We start from the raw sequence: 16712 nt of genomic DNA, 5'->3' as shown, positions 1-16712 counted from the left end.
AGTTTCAGGAATATAACATAATGATTCAGTATTTGTATATATTGCAAAATGATGACGATACTAAATCTAGTTAACCTATGTCTCCATGTTCAGTAAACATTTACTCTTTGTCAACAAGAAGTCATTGTTCTTTGTTCTGTTGAGGAAAGAGAAATGAAAAAAATGCAGCGCTATGCTTATGGAATTAAAAATCCATGGTCTACAGTTGATTCTTGGTGTTTCCTGCTGAGGGCAGGGGGAAGGATAATCAAAAACACTGGGAAATAGACAAATTCTCAGACTGATGATGAAGTTTTCTAAGTCACTGCCATTTCTAGTTAATGAAGAACCATGCAGAAACCTCTGTTGTTTTTCGTTTGAAATACAAGAAGATTGGCCATGCTCTGCTTGGTAACTGGAGTCTTACGAATATAAAGAATTGTTAAGAGTGCTGGCTCTTGAGTCAGAAGGCTCCTAGCTACACTTACCAATTGTATAAACCTATACTCCCAAAGTTGTTAAGATTAAATGAATGGGTGCCTCTGTGTGTGTGTGTGTGTGTGTGTGTGTGTGTGTGTGTGTGTGTGTTTACATGGCGTATAATGTGTGTTAAGCACTTAACACAATGCCTGCTTGGCAAGCAGTTCTCCAAGGATCACAATTATTATAATTGACTTGAGGACTCAGGATTTAAGGACACATAAATCATTACTCTGAATGTCAGTTTTGATTGCAAAGGGCAGCTGATCCAGGTAGCCTGTCTGCTTACTGATTGAGCTGAGTTTAGGAATCTCTTAGGTTTATTTATAGTGGATTATCTTACTATTTTTAACCTGAATTCCCGGTAACAGTTTTTATTTATGTTGTTCTTATGAAAGGGTGTGGCAGAAAAAAAGTCTAGCTAACTAAGGGTTTGAATTACTGGATATCTGATAAATTATATTTTGTTAACTCTGCCCTTAAAATGCTCCCTTTTTTCCCCCTGACAACTTCCCTTTAATTATTGTGGGGGATAAGCATAGGAATCCCCCGCGCTTACACCAAGGGGTTAACAAGGAATAAATAAATACAAAGCCATAAAATGCTCACACCTGAGTTTGGGTAAACCAGATTGGCACCCCAAGAATAGGGGGTGCAAAAGCACCCCGAGAATAGGGAGGCACAAAGGTGCCAGAAATAGGGAGGTGCAAAGGCACCCCAAAATAGAGAGGGGGTGCAGAGCCCCCAGAATAGAGAGGGAGAGGCAAAGGCCTAAAATAGGTACGGTGCAAAGGTGCCCAATATATAGGTGTATGAAATAGACAAGATTAAATGTTCAGGGTGGAAGCACCCCCAATTTAGTACCTATAGCAGAAAAGCTGCTTTCACGGGAGAATAGGGCCAGGTTAGGTAAATTGGTGAACTGGACTATGGACCGCTGTGTTGCAGGCAAAGCAGCCCAGAGCAGAGATAGCTAACAACAGAAAAGTTTCCTTGTCAACCCTGAGGTTATTTCCCCCTGTCTCATCCCCGAGGCTAGTTAAGGTAAACAGTGGTGCTGTCTCCAGTCCGCTGTAAAAAACCCTCCTCCTGACTGCCTGGCGCCCGGATTTTGTTTTATATTAACCCAAACCCCTAACCACAAATATCCTCAAGACCCCCTTTCCCTCACGTCCACAAGTTAATGTTCACAGATTCATTGTCCCTTTGTGCATGTCCATCGCCATGTTTGTAAGCCTTCTGATCCTAATAAAAGCGGGGCAAGGGCCCTTCTTCGGGGCTCTTGTCTTTTGCTGGACATTAGCCATCTCTCACTTTCAATCCTGCATCCCGTTCTTTTGCTAGAGAGAACTTTAGACCCAGAGTCTACGACAAATTATATTTGTTACATTCACGGAATACTTACATTGCATCAGACACTGTTCTAAGTGATTCTCGTGAATGAACTTATTCTAAAACCCACTGGGGTGGGTCCTGCTATGGGGCATCTATTTGGTGTGACCTGCTGACTCATGGATTAACATAAACCGCGAGAAACAGCAAACACTGAATGGGGTTTTTGCTTTAGAAGAACCATAGGACTTGTTTTGCAGATAAGGACACTGAGGCTCAAAATGTTAACTAACCTATCCAAGCAGGTAGGTGTGAGGCTGAGGTCTGAGGACAAGCAGCCTGGCTCCAGACACATAGAACGCATCCCAACCATAAAACCAGCCAATTCTATATGTTTTAACGAACATGATGAAATCAACCCTTGTCTCCATGAAGAAGCAACAGGTGTTAGGTGACTGGTAAGCCCCCAGATCTTTCCCTTGGTGCATCATGGTGAAGGAACAAGAACTGGTCGGGGCATTAGGAACCGGAAGCTCTGGCTTTCAGAGTCTGACACCAGTTTGCCATGTGGCCTAAATAAACGACTCTCTAATCCTTAGTTTTCTCATCTGTAAAATGAAGTTTTGGACCAGATGATCTCAAGGGACTCTCCTAGTTCTGTAAGTAAGTGGTGTTTGAGTCTGGGAATTGTAAAATTAAGCAAAACTGCCCTACTGTTGATTAAAGTGATCACTACAGATGGACACTGATAAAACAGCTTATGCAGGGTGGAAAGGGGGCGCCATGATTGTTTTTATTTTGTTTTGTGTTTTCCCCTCAATAGTCTGGCTCAGATCAATCCACTGGATTTGTTAGTTATTCCCTAGGAAAGCAAGGAGCTGGGCTGGGATGTGGCACAGAGCAGGTATGTTCTGACGGTGCTGAAAGGAAGGTAGGAAAACAAAGGAGTTTGGGGGCTTCAAGTACTGCCTGGGAGGGTGTTGAGGATGGCGGGGCTGCATGGCAGAAGCAAAGGCTCTGGGGTTGGTGGTGAGAAAGCTGTGGGGAGTCTCTATGTTGTACTTATTCTGAGAGCACTGTTTTGTGGAGCTTTTCTTCCTCCAATGACCAATTGTCTGGGAGCTGACATGTCATTTAAGTTGGCCAATATCAGAATACTTCCTTGAGTTTTGTTGTTGTTGTTGTTGTTGTTGTTGTTGTTGTTGTTGTTGTTTTTAATGACTAAAAGGGAAAAGGGGCAACTGCTCTCTGGTGATAAGATGGGAGGCCCAGGACCTGCCAGCAAACTCATTCTCCAATTTGTGGAGGAAATGAACTTGAGAGACTAACCCCGATCTACAAAGGGAAGCACATCCTGGTACTACTGGAGTCTCTGATTCCATTAATTCCAAAATCCATGCTCACAATTGTTTTTTTGGTCTTTTTCCCCTAATGTAACTACTTCCTGGACTCTTTAGGCAAACAAATAAACAAACAAGTTTAGACACTCCATGTGTCTAAGCTAGCTTTTGTTGCATTTCTATAACACAGAAAGAGGAAATAACAAGAACAATTCAATTCACTAATAATTGAATTCAAGTCAATTAGACTCTGAACCCAGAATGCATGAACTACCTAAGGTAGCATGTAAAATTTTATTGGTTTTTGTATTTCTCTGTTGTAAAGATGCATGGCTGCTATCAGATTCTCCAAGGGGGGTAGGAGCCAAAAAAGGATAAAGACAATTGCACCGGGGAGTGTGTGCACAGGGGTGAGATCATTGATGCAGGAGTTCAATAACCAGCCATCGACTGACTCCAGCACACATCAAGTGAGTGTCTGCTGAGCTTCAGATACCGCACTAGGTTCAAGAAGGACACCAGATAAATGGCATGGCCTCAAGCAGGGCACACCTTGTGGGCAAAAGACACAGCCAGAGGGAAACAGAATGGAGTAATTTTTGCCTCTGTTAGAGGCACACGATGTGGGCCCCTGTGGGAAGCAGGAGCTAAGGGCTGTTTCTTGCTAGGGTTTAGGAATGAGGAGCAAAGTGGTGGGCAGAGGTGTGAGGCTCCAAAGTCTGGGCATGGCATTGTCCACCTGTGCGGTGTAGTGGCTGGGAACTCAGATTCTGGTATCAGCCAAGTGGGCTGATGTCCTCCCCAGGCGACTTACTGACTGTGGGACTTTGGGCCTGGCATTGCTGAGCTTGAATTTCCCCATTTATACAAGTGAAATAATAATAGTATCCACCTCATGGGGCAGATGGAGGGTCATAACAGTTGGTACAGGGTGAGGACTCAATAAAAGGTGGCCATCGTGGTTGTGGGTGTTCAATAAGGGGAGATGATGGAGCAGCCCTGGCCAAGAGTGAAGTGAGGACAAGCCAGAGAGGGGGAGATATATAAAATGACCGAGAACAGCAAATGTGCTTTGCTTGGAACCAGGTCCTTCAGATGACTTTGGAGAGGGAAATCAAGATGCTTTGGTGGCCAGGCTTGGGAATTTGGGAGGCAGCAGCAGGTGGCTATGTGTTATGCAAAGGTCTAACATGGTTGAAGCTAGATGTTAGAGTGAAAACTGGCCACAGGGTGGAGGAAAGGCAGCCCTGGGGGTAAATGGTAGTGACAGGGGAGGAAGGAGAGGGTAGATCAGCGGTCAAGAACCTAGGCTTTGGCGTCAGATACACCTGGTTTCAACTCTTGCCTCTCCCTCTTACTATTTGTTCAAATTTCTAAGACAATCAATTCTTTACAATGATGTGGGAGTAGTATTTACCTCCTGGAGCCATAAAGGAGATAATGCATGTTAATGAGTTAATTTTCCATTTACATGGCACATAGAAAAACTGCAGTTTTAGTTATTATTATTATATTATTGGAGAACAACGAAGTGTTTCTCCCGAGACTGGATCTTTCCTTGTCCCCAGCCCAGTCAGCACACAAGGTCTAGAGATGAGGCTCTGGTGGCTCTACCTCCCTTTCTGCCAGTATCATTCCCCACTTAGTACTCTCGCTTAGTATTCGTAGCTTTTTGTGGCTTATATTACTCTGGGTGTTGACAGGCCCACAGCAAATGGACACCCAAGCTTGGATCTCGATGTCACCCATAGGCGGCCATCATGACAGCAATGCCTGCTTCCTGTCGAGTCAACGCGAGGAGTAGAAACCAGTCCCCACCCAGAACAAAGGCTAAATACTTGGGCTTGTTGCTTAAAATGGGCAAAATCTCTGTGACATTTGTAATGTCATTCCAAGACAGGGAAAAATTGTTTCAAATGGAAAGAGAATTGTAGGCTAAAAAAATGAGAACTCATCTCTTCCTTTTTGAAATCCAGGCTCAAAATGATTGATTCTCATTTTAAAACACTGAAGAAGAATTAGAAAGAAAAGTTTTTCGAAAGCAGGCGTTTCAGACCGTGGGGCTGGTAGATATGCCAGGTCATTCCTCCTAACATTTGTTTACTTCGTTCTACTGATCTTTCTTTCTGAAGCTTTCCTTCAATTGTATTCTTTCAATTTCATCTTTGAATTTCAATTTCATCTTCCCACATAATCTTCTCCCTTTAAATGCTTTAGGCATTAGGAAGACCCAGGGTAACATCCGGAAAAGAATTGATACACATGGCAATTGTCTGACGGTTACTAATTTCTGTGCAATTCATGTTGGTGATAATGATGACGATGATAAACATTTACAGGGTTCTCACTATTTTCCGGGCACTGTTCTCAGAGCTTTATGTTTTATTAACTCACTTGATCTTAGCAACTCTATGGGTGAGGTAACATTGTTTCTTTATCTTGAAGATGAGGAAACTGAGGCACAGGGAGGTTAAACAATGTGGTCAAGGTCACACAGCTCTAGGAAGATAGGGAGATACAATCTATAGATTGCTTTGATAGATAGACAGTTCTTTGATGACCAAACCCATTGCATTCTTATGATTTTATGTTGCTAGCATGTTACCTTCTCGCCTAAATTAAGATTAACGATCACCTCTGTAATAGTTTCATTAAAATTTCACAAGTTAGGAAGACAAACTGGCATGACGTACAGACACGGCAGAATATTTCCATTTTCTAAAATTACCTCAGTCCACACCACAGAGAGGTCAAGGCCCTTCATTAGAATGATGGATGCCATCTTCATATTCCTGGCCTTTTAAGCTCCTTTCACTTCTAGGTGATTTCTTCCTCTCCTTGTGGCTCCTCAATTTCTTTCTTCTATTTTCTCACCTATTTCTTTCATTCTCTCAGCCAACATGCCTTCCTATTGCTAAATGCTGTAGCACAAATTACTCTTCTTCCTGGATAAGAAGTAACAAACCAATTTACCTCTTTAGGGGTCACTCTCGTATACCTGGGAGTGTTACATCAAATAGGTCACTGATATTTAGACCGACTCTGACCCCCATTTCAATTTGTGGGTTCTTTCTCCACAACAAGCAACTCGTCTACACCAGCTGGGTGTCCTACAATTCAACTTAATCTTGACACTGTTTCTCTGGAGATAGCATCAGATCCCAAAGGTTGAGGGCTCGCTCCCATAAGCTGTCCCCACTTTTGATGCCAGTCGCAAAGCCAGCATGTTCACTGTACTTCAGACACGGTGGTTGCAAATGACAGCTTCTCACGATCCCCTTCTTGGTTCTGGTGAGTTTGCTAGAGCAGCTCACAGGATTCAGGAAACCAGCTTATTCACTTGATTACCAGTTTATTACAAAGGATATTAAAGGATAGGAATCAATAGCCAGATGAAAAGATACATAGGACGAGGTCCCAAGAACAAGAGTTTCTGTCTCAGAGCAGTTTGGGGCCCTGCACGGAGGCACATGAACACATTCTGGTTCACCAAGCTGGAAGCAATTCAAACCCAGCCCTTCCGGGCCATTGGTTATTGATCTCAGTCACCAGCTCCTCTCCCCAGGGATCAGGAGTGGAGGGAGAGGGGGATGAAAGTTCCAACCCTCCGATCACTGGTTGGTTCCCCTGGCAACTAGCCTCCAACCTTGGGCTAGGCTTCCAGAAGGCCACTTCATTAACATAACAAAAGACACTTTCTCAATTTTATCACTTAAGAAATTCCAAGGATGCCACAAACTTGGATGAAGACCAGACATACATTTATTATAAACTGTGTATTATTTTTCGCTCTATGCTATAGTGTGTGCATGTGTGTGTGTCTGAGTATGAAACTATTAGTGGAAATTTTCTTAGAAAAAAGAGGGGGGAGTTTTCTTGTTCTTTGTTTTGCATTGCTTTTAAATTCTAACCTCTTATTATTTTTTTTAAATACAAAGAATTAGGGGCACCTGGGTGGCTCCGTTGGTTATGCGTCCAACTCTTGATTTCTGCCCAGGTCATGATCTCATAGTCGTGAAACTGAGCCCCGCATAGGGCGCCATGTGGAGGGTGGAGCCTGCTTGGGATTCTCTCTCTCCCTCTGCCTTTGCTCCTCCCCTGTTTGTGCTCTCTCACTCTCAAAAATAAAAATAAATAAAAATAAAAAATAAAATGAATGAACCACATGTATTCATTAGCTGGGGCTGCCATAATAAATTACCACAGACTAGGGGCTTGAACAACAGAAATGTGTTTCCTCATGGTTCTGGAGGCTGGAGGCCCGAGAAGTAGGTATTCCCAGGGTTGGTTTTGAGAGAGGGACAGGAGGGAAGAATCTTCTGCAGGCCAATCACTCTCTTCTCCCTGGGTCTTCATGTCATCGTCCCTCTGCACGGATCTGTGTCCACCTCTCCTCTTATTAGGACACCAGTCATACTGGATTAGGGCTCACCCTAGTGGCCTCATTTGACTTTAATTATCTCTGTAAAAACCCTGTCTCAGAAAATGGTCACATTTGAGATACTGGGGGTTAGGATTTCAACAGACCAAGTTTTTAGAAAGGACGTAATTCAGTGTGTTACACCATACAAAATAAAGATGCCCATTAGTTCATTTACTTCTACTTCAAAAACAAGCATTCTTATGGGGAGGTTTTTCTTTTACTGGTACTGGCTAAAGAAATGATTGCAAGTATAGACCATGCCGTGTTTCTGGAAATCATCACAATGTCCCCAGAATGTCTTAAGGTGGATTTTTTTCTTTTCAGTAAAGACAATGTTATAAACTGGGGGTTGCATTTCTGACACAGTATTTTCGGTACTAAATTTTTCCACCATTTTCTCCAGCTGGTGAAAGGTCCAGCTTGGATTTTTACCTTTTCTATGTTTTCTCTTACTTTCTAACCCTTTCTTTTGTGCTTTCTGATTTTTTTTTTTTTTTTTTTTTGGATTGTAGGGACCAAGGGCAGGCTGCCCCAGGAGGAGTCACTTTGGCATAAAGATTGTTTTGAGTTAAAAGCAAACAAGACCCAGCAGACTCAGGAAAAGGTCTTTACACAGCCCCAAAACTGACTAAAAATAATTTAGATAGAGGACCTGTTCCAGGGAGAGAGACAGCACCACAAATATCTAGAGTATGATATGGACTAGGGGTGGTAGCCTGGGAGGAATTCAGCAGCATGTTAAAATTCCAGAGAACAAACCGAGCATTGCTGGAGGGATGTGGGTGGGGGATGGGCTAGATGGGTGCTGGACATTAAGGGGGGCATCTGTTGGGAATGCGTACTGGGTGTTACACGTAAGTGATGAAGCACTAAATTCTACTTCTGAAACCATTACTACACTATATGTTAACTAGCTTGGATTTCAATAAAATTAAAATAATAATAATAATAAACAAAGTAAAATAAAATAAAATAAATTAAATTCCTGGAGTGCCTGGGCGGCTCAGTTGACATCTGCTCAGGTCATGATCTCACAGCTCATGAGTTCGAGCCCCACGTTGGGCTCTGTGCTGACAGCTCAGAGCCTGGAGTCCGTTTCTTTTTCTGCGTCCCCCTCCCTCTGTGCCCCTGCCCCACTCACGCTCTTTCTCTCAAAAAACGAAATAAGCATTAAAAAATAATATTTAAAAAATTAATTAAATATATAAATTCCTTTCCATGCCCTATGACCCTTTCCAAATGGCCCAGAAAACGTTTGTTTACTGAACATTTACTCTTCTTCATCTTCTTGAAAATTGTGTGTCTTTCCCCTGAAGTCCCAGACCCCTACCCCCTTCTCCTTAGTTCAGGATGCCATATATACCTCATTGTGCTTGAATGCCTTTGGAATTTTCATGTCTGTGTGGATTCCCTTTATCCACAAAATTACATTTGATTTTCTCCTATTAATCTGTTTTGCGTCAATGTGGTTCTTAGCCTGGCTAGTAGGACCTGGAAAGGGACAGGAGTTCTTGCTTCTGGACAGAATCACAATGACATCCCAGTACTTTTTACTGAATGTCCCTTCCTACATTTATTTGCTAGTGATAATGACCTTCTGACAGGGTTGTGGAAGCTCACATGAAATTAACATGGCAAAGTCTCTTTCTTAATTGTACACAGATTTACTCCTCACTTAAACTGTGAGCTCCTAAGGAACAGGGAACGCATTTAATACCCAGTCGATTAAAAAAGTAGGCACTTGGGGCGCCTGGGTGGCTCAGTCGGTTGAGCGTCCGGCTTCGGCTCAGGTCATGACCTCGTGGTTTGTGAGTTCGAGCCCCGCGTTGGGCTCTATGCTGACAACTCAGGGCCTGAAGCCTGCTTCAGATTCTGTGTCTCCCTCTCTCTCTGCCCCTCCCCTGCTCATGCTCTGTCTCTCTCTGTCTCAAAAAGAAGAAAAAATTTTAAAAAAGTAGGCACTAAAATAAACATCTGTTGGAAAAACAAACCAATTCTATGACCACGAATGTTACATCTTATCATAAATTATAAAATACTCTAATTTCAGTAAGATGCAAGATCCGAGGAGGAATATGAATCTGGTAGTAGGATGAAGCTATGACTTTGGAAGTGGAGGGTTATAATGATAGGGTTCTCAGATATAAAGCTTGGTCATTCAAGAAAAGGTATTTCCTTCCAGTTGATCTATAGAACTGTGGGTATTATGGGTTGAATTCTATCCCCTGCTCAAAAAAAAAAAGAAAATCATACGTTAAAATCCTAACCCACAGTACCTCAGAATGTGACTCTTTGGAAGTAAGGTCACTGCAGATATTATTAGTGAAGATGAGGTCACACCGGAAGTATGGGAGGCCTCCAATCCCATATAACTGGTGCCCTTACCAGAAGAGGAAATTTGGACTCAGAGACAAGCGTAACGGGAGAGTGGCGTGCGTGTGACTGTTAAGGAAGACATGAGGGTGAAGCTTCTGGTGACGTTTTGGGGTGATGCTGGGGAGGTCCAGAGTGGACGGCCAAGAAAGAATTCTTGAAACGTCTTTGGTGCACAAAGGTGATTTTATTAAAACAGAAGAGAGGACCCAGGGGCAGAAAGAGCTGCACTGGGGTTGTGAAGAATGACGGATTTTATACTATGGAGTTGGGGAGGTAAAGTCAAAAGGGACGCCTCCAGAGGGGCTTTGATATGCTAAAGAGGACTCCTAAGATACCTGAGGCCTGGCTGTTGTCAAGCCAAGGTTGTTTTCCCTCTAGTAGGTATTAACTGCAGCATGGTAGGGGGTTCCTGGAGAAATGTTCTACTCTATATTTGCTTCAAGTATTTGTCAATGGGCTGCAGGTTATGAGGGAACTTAGTTCTACCTGCCATTTCCTTCTTGCCTTTGTTCCCCATATCACTGTTGAGGGGTGATGTTGGGGCTCTGGGAAACGGAGTCTATAGGTTTCTGGAGACTAGGCTACTGGTAAGATTGCTTTTGTTCTTGCTTGTAATTTACCAGGACATTTGTAAACTGGTGGAGACTCTTGTCCTGTATGACTGGGATCTCTATCAGCTGGTCTTTTGTTTTCTTTCCCCTCCTTTGTCCTTGGGCAGCCAGGAGAGCTTGAGGAAAATTACACACATCCCACCCTGGGGTGGGGGGTGGGGGGTGGGGGGCAGGTGCTAGCTTGTATTTTGCCCTCAGCCTGCCTCAAGCTCCCTCATCATTTCTACAGGCCAAGAAATGTCAAAGATTGCTGGCAAATCACTACAAGCTAGGAAAACAGATTCTCCCTCAGAGTCTTCAGAAGGAGCCAATTCTGCCAACACCTTGATCTCGAACTTCTGGCTTCCTGAACTGAGGCAATCAATGTCTGTCCTTAAGCTACTCAGTCTGTGATGTTTTGCTGCAGCAGCAATAGCAAACTCCTACAACCAGCTCAACTGGATAGGGTCCATGCCTAGGGTTCCCCTCCTAGGAGTCAGGATCTGGAGCTCAGAGAAAACCCAAGACATCTGAAAATAATGTAGAAATGGGAGTCTTGTGTCTTGGTGCATGAAGAAGTCCTTGAGGACTTCAACTCTTCAAAATGGAGATGTCGAAACTACGTAACAGGGTTAAAAGCCAACTACAAACTTTGTTAGGATTCCGTTAGGTTTAAGAGAGTTGGGTGAGGGTGGACAGCAGGCTGATTTCAGATGATATTTGCCTTTTATGAACAATGGGGGGCGGGATGGGGACGGAAGACATCTATCGATGAGGACAGGTTAACTTTCATGCTGTGTTGTGGCAACAGCCTCAAATCATAGCAGTTTTTAATGGCATGTGTTTATCTTGTGTTTCAGCCATACGTCCAACATAGCTCAGCAGAAGTCTTGGCTCATCAGGGTATCAGGATGGTGGGCCCTCCGAATTAAAAGGCGCTCCCACAGTACCCACAGCACAGGATAGGATACACAACAAATCACATACTGGCTTTCTCAATGTGTATTCATTTTTGAGAGAGAGAGAGAAAGAGAATAGGGGAGGGCGATGAGAGAGGGGGCAGAGGATTCGAAGCAACCCCCTGCGCTGACAGCAGCAAGCTGAGCCCGATGGGGAGCTTGAACTCACGAACCACAAGACCATGACCTGAGCCGGAAGAACATACTCAACCAACCGAGTCACCCAGGTGCCCCTAACATACTAGCTCTTAAGGCTTCACTTCCACTCATATTTCACTGACCAAAGGAAAACTTCAAGGGGGTGAAGCCCTCCCAGATCCCCAGAAAGCAGAGAATCAGGACCTTCTGGTGAACAGCACCAGCACATGCTTCCACAAGATCTTGAGAACCACACAATCCAGGCATTAGTTTTATGGACTAGGAAAACAGAATCCAACGATGTGAATTTTGCCAACGGAGTCATAGCTATTAAGTGGCAGATCCAGAAGCCCTGATGCTGTGCTCCTTCTGTTCCATCTTGCTGCCTCTTTCACCAGAGTTCAATCAAATCAGCTACAGTTGTAGGGCCCACATTTATTATTCAAGGGCCTCTTTGTTCTATCAAGTGTCTGCGACACACATAAAATCATTCCTGGTTGTAAAACAATGACATCGGTCTAGGATAAATGTATTAATGCGCTCTATAACTTAATAGCTGGCCATCCAATAAGAATTCCCTGGTGTTCCCTCCCCCACCAATTTAAAAGGGCCATTAAGGGGGATTTTAAAATTCCTAGATCTACCACAATTTTACCATCTTCATATCCGCAGCTTCTTTAATTTTTTTGTGTATCATTGATTCATTTTTGAGAGCCAGAGGTTCTCCGTAGCTTCTGAAGCTGCCACAGCCCCACTGCATTCTTGGGTTAATGAAAATAATCAGCATAAAGCCAACTGGAGTAGTGTAAATGGATATTTTACAACATTTTTTTGTCCAATAAATGCAGTAAAGAGTTCACTCAGCAGGCTGGGAGGATGAAGGACAGTCCCGTGACTCTATTGGCAGAGAGCCCCTGAAAGCACGTGCTGGTTTCTTCTGGATTCCTCCCGATGTGCCTTTGCCACTGGTGATTTTAGTATGTATCCATTAACTGTGGTAAAATCCATCAACATTAGTCTAGAACAGCTTTTCTGAGTTCTCGGAGTCTTTCTAGTGAATCACTGACCTCGAAGATGGTCTTAGGGACCCCCCAACAAATCTTCCAAATAGCAAGAAGAGGCATTCAAAAATCATTCCACAGTGGAATCAGCCATCAGGAAAACAGAAAGGATGTTGGAAAGATGCTGTGAGTGGGGGCAAGTGAGTGAGGACCAACCTGTCAGAGCTGGCAGAGGGCCTGACCAGGATGGCCTGGGATCTGAGAGGCTGCTTAGATGTGCATTGGCACGGACACAGACAAACAAGAAGTCTGCACAGTTTCCTAATGGTGCAGCGGAAGGTGATTTGGAGGTTAATGTTCACTGTAGGAAAGAATAACAGCACATCTCCAAACTGGACAGGAAAAGAGGACTTGTAACCAAAGGCAAGGATTTGCTCATTTGCTAAACCACTGCCTTTCCTAACCACTGTTAAAAACAAATGTCAATAGAGACTTGCCCCAGGTTATAAAACAGGAGATGTGTGAAACGCAAACACGCCGCTTTGTGAAGGTGCAACTGTGTTTGCAGTTAACAACTGGCAGTAATTAAGGTTGCTATTTTCTCAAACAATTGGTTACTTTTGGGAAAGAGAAGTAGAAATATCATCAAGTTTAATGAATTTGCCAACTGTTCCTACCGCATATTTGAATTCGTATAAGTCTCTATATAATCAATCAATGAATAAAAATAAACTTTGAATTAAAAGAAGAAAAAACCCACTAACCACTTTCAGAGATGTATGTGAATGTTCTTTGTCAGTGGTGCAAACACTTCCCTTCTGGACTGGAGAACGTCCCAAGGGCCAGTTTGTGCACAGACCGGCCGGTTCTCTTGAGGTCATTTTGCTCTCTGAATCTTGAACTACTCATTCATTTTCAGTGAGGTAATATGCTACGTTGCTTTCCCGATTGTCAAGTGCTACACAAAAAGTAAGCAGTGATTCCTTTTTTTTTTTTTTTACTGTTTATTTATTTATTTTTGTAGACAGCAAGCAGGGGAGGGGCAGAGAGAGAGAGAGAGACAGAATCCCAAGCAGCCTCCGTGCCATCGGCACAGAGCTCAGCGCAGGGCTTGAACTCACGAACTCACGATCATGACTTGAGCCATGACCTTATGGGCAGTGGCCCACAGTATCCCATGTACAGCTTCTCAAGCATCCTGTTTTTTTCCATCTCAAGTATAGCTTCTTGGTAAATGGGGGGTGGGGGGGGGGTTGACTAGACGTGATCTGGTTGACAATAACAGGCTGGGGCAGACAGGAAGGGCTGAAGGCCTGGGAAGGATTTGTCCACAAGTGTGGGGGAAGCCACAGGAGTGAGGGGATAAGTCAGGGAATATTTTGGCAGACAGAACACGGAGTCCATGGGTATAGCAACTGAGTGATGGGGTATCTGGAAATATGTAGACTGTGGGACAGGCAGTACAGAGCCATGCAGCACAGCAAAGAAGTTACTAACAAGGCCTGGGCGGGGGCGGGTCACAAAGACAAAGGCTTGCATTTTGGTTTTACCAATCAAAGGCTGTACGGTGTGGGGTAACTGAAAGTCTCTAAGTCTGAATTTTCTCAAATATAAACCAGGACGATAGCAACCTCCAGAATGAGTTACTGTTAAGATAAACTTTGACAATAAGTGTAAGGCATCAACGTAGCACCTGGCAAGTATCAAGTGATCATTAACTGTCAGTTCATATATATTTACCATGACTATTTTCAAGTTAGAATCCACTGGTTTCAGCTGTGTGGAGAGGGCCGCTTCTGCAGGCAAATTCTCCCAGGGGGAGGGAGATGGGTAATTCAGCTTTGCTGGGCATCACCCGAGCACCAGTCTCTTCCTTACCACACCTTCCTTCTAGGACCCCTGACCACAGGAGTGTGGTGGCTTCCCGATGCCCAGAGAAGCAGAGGTGTGGGAGGATACACCGCAGCGTGGACGTTCTGGAGGAAATGTGTTCCGGGATCAACACACCCCATTACGCAGTGTCAGAGGTAACGAGATGTTTACAGTGTCTGGAGATCCTCTGCCAATGCGTCTCAACACTTCATTTGACTTAGAATGATCTTAATTATTCTTCACACTTGGGCAAAACAGATCTAGCCACTTGCAGAGGACACAGGGGCCATAAAATGCACTAACTGACCATAAAATGCACTAACTGGCCATAAAATGCCCAGCCTCTGCCTGAGTTCTTCATTCTCAGATCCGGGTAAGAAGAGCCCCTCTAACTGATGAAGGAAATGACGCTGAGTCAGTGTCCCTCAGGCAGCTGAGTGGGCAGCTCTGAGGCCACAGAGTTCATGGTTACCATGGGGGCACCTTACCATGGTAACAACGAACAGCAGAGATGGTGCCGCATGCTGAGAAAGAAGAACTCGGAAAAATGGAACAGATGGCCTGTTGTCTGTTTCCACTTTGGTCATGACAGATGAGCAATGGATCCAATTATATGGCTGGAAGGGGAAAGCCATTGAAGACATTTGGGATCTACGGGGCTGGCTGTGGGGCCATGGAACGGCACCAGGTGTGTGCAGTACTGGCTCAGGGGTAGCCATGGTAACTACAGACGTGCTCCGAGAAGTCACACCCTGGACCACACATCACTCGGGGAAGGAAGTGAGGATGGAGGGGGTCACCAGCAAGCCCAGCAGACGGTTCCTGCGGTCTGTGCGGACAAGGAGGATAAGGACACATCACCGGCACCACGTAAGACTGAATTGAAAAAAAAAAAAAAATGCCTTCATTCTTTATCTTTTTGTCCAAGAAAGATTAAGTACTCACTTGTTAATATTAGTGTTAATCACTCAGAGATGCTTCAAATGTTTCCCATGAATGTTGAAAAGAGAGATGATGATTTCATATTAAAGTAAATGATGAGCATATGCCCTAGAAGAGCTTTCTTGAAGTTGGATTTGTAGTACATTAGACGTGTAACTCAATAAAAGGTGTCTTGTCAAATACGTTTGGACAATCTAAAATTAAACAGGTCTCTTCATGAATGGATCTCACGGTCTTGATGATATAAATTATGGGTATCCAAGCACAGCATATAAAATATGGCATTCCCAAAGCTTATTTAAGGAAGTAGCACTTTTTATCCGGAGTATTTGGCAGAAGAGGGAGCAGGGGTATATGTTAGACTAATGTTTTGCAGAAACCCCTTTGTTTTTTGTTTGTTTGGTTTTGGTTTTGGTTTTGGTTTTGGGAGAGGGAGGGACAGGCAGGGGTGGGGGCGGAGAGAGAATCCCAAGCAGGTTCCACACCCAGGGCAGAGCCTGACATAGGGCTAGTGAGCCAAAATCAGAGTCGGATGTTTAACCAACGGAGCCATCCAGACACCCAGGAAGCCCCTTTGGAAAAGGCTACATTAGGGCCTGTTAGGAATGATTACAATTCCAACCTGGTGACAAAAATCACCCAAATTAGCTTGGTAAAAATGGTTGGGATTTTACTGATCTATTTAAGACCAGGAAAAGTTCCTTACTTGCACTTTCTCCATGTATAAAATGAGAATAAGACCCCAGTCTTGAGTTTTTCATGAAAGCCTCCACGCATGTGGCCAATATCATTGTGGCTTCATTAGTGTTTCTATTTAGTCATGAGCGTGAAATAAAAGCTGTCTCGTGGACATTTTCCAAATAGGAGGCACTAAATGAAAATAAAAGTTATCTAGTGATTGGCATATACCACTTTATATTTTAGGAGGCTTACATTCCAAATGCGTTGACATTCTCAAAAACTTTGTTGAAAAATGCTATATACCCTTGGCATAGGGTAATGCTCTGTTCAATTAAGTAGCTAATATATTCATCTCCTAGTAATCTTTTGCAGTGATAGTATAGCACATTCCCAATCAAAGATGTGATAAAGAAGTTCTGCCTCAGAAAGCCTATCCCGAATAATGCAGGATTAATGGCTATGCATCCTGCCCACGTATGCTACAAAAATGTATGCAATGACATATGTTTTCAGACCACTAATAATCAAATCAGCCTAGAAATTCTTCTGCTTTGCTGGTGTTCCTGTGGCACCAAATTGATAGCAGACCTCTAGCTCAA

This window comes from Prionailurus bengalensis, chromosome D1, assembly GCF_016509475.1.
Source record: "Prionailurus bengalensis isolate Pbe53 chromosome D1, Fcat_Pben_1.1_paternal_pri, whole genome shotgun sequence".
Classification (NCBI taxonomy): domain Eukaryota; kingdom Metazoa; phylum Chordata; class Mammalia; order Carnivora; family Felidae; genus Prionailurus; species Prionailurus bengalensis.
The sequence above is the reverse complement of the archived record's forward strand: the minus strand, read 5'-3'. Positions refer to the sequence as shown.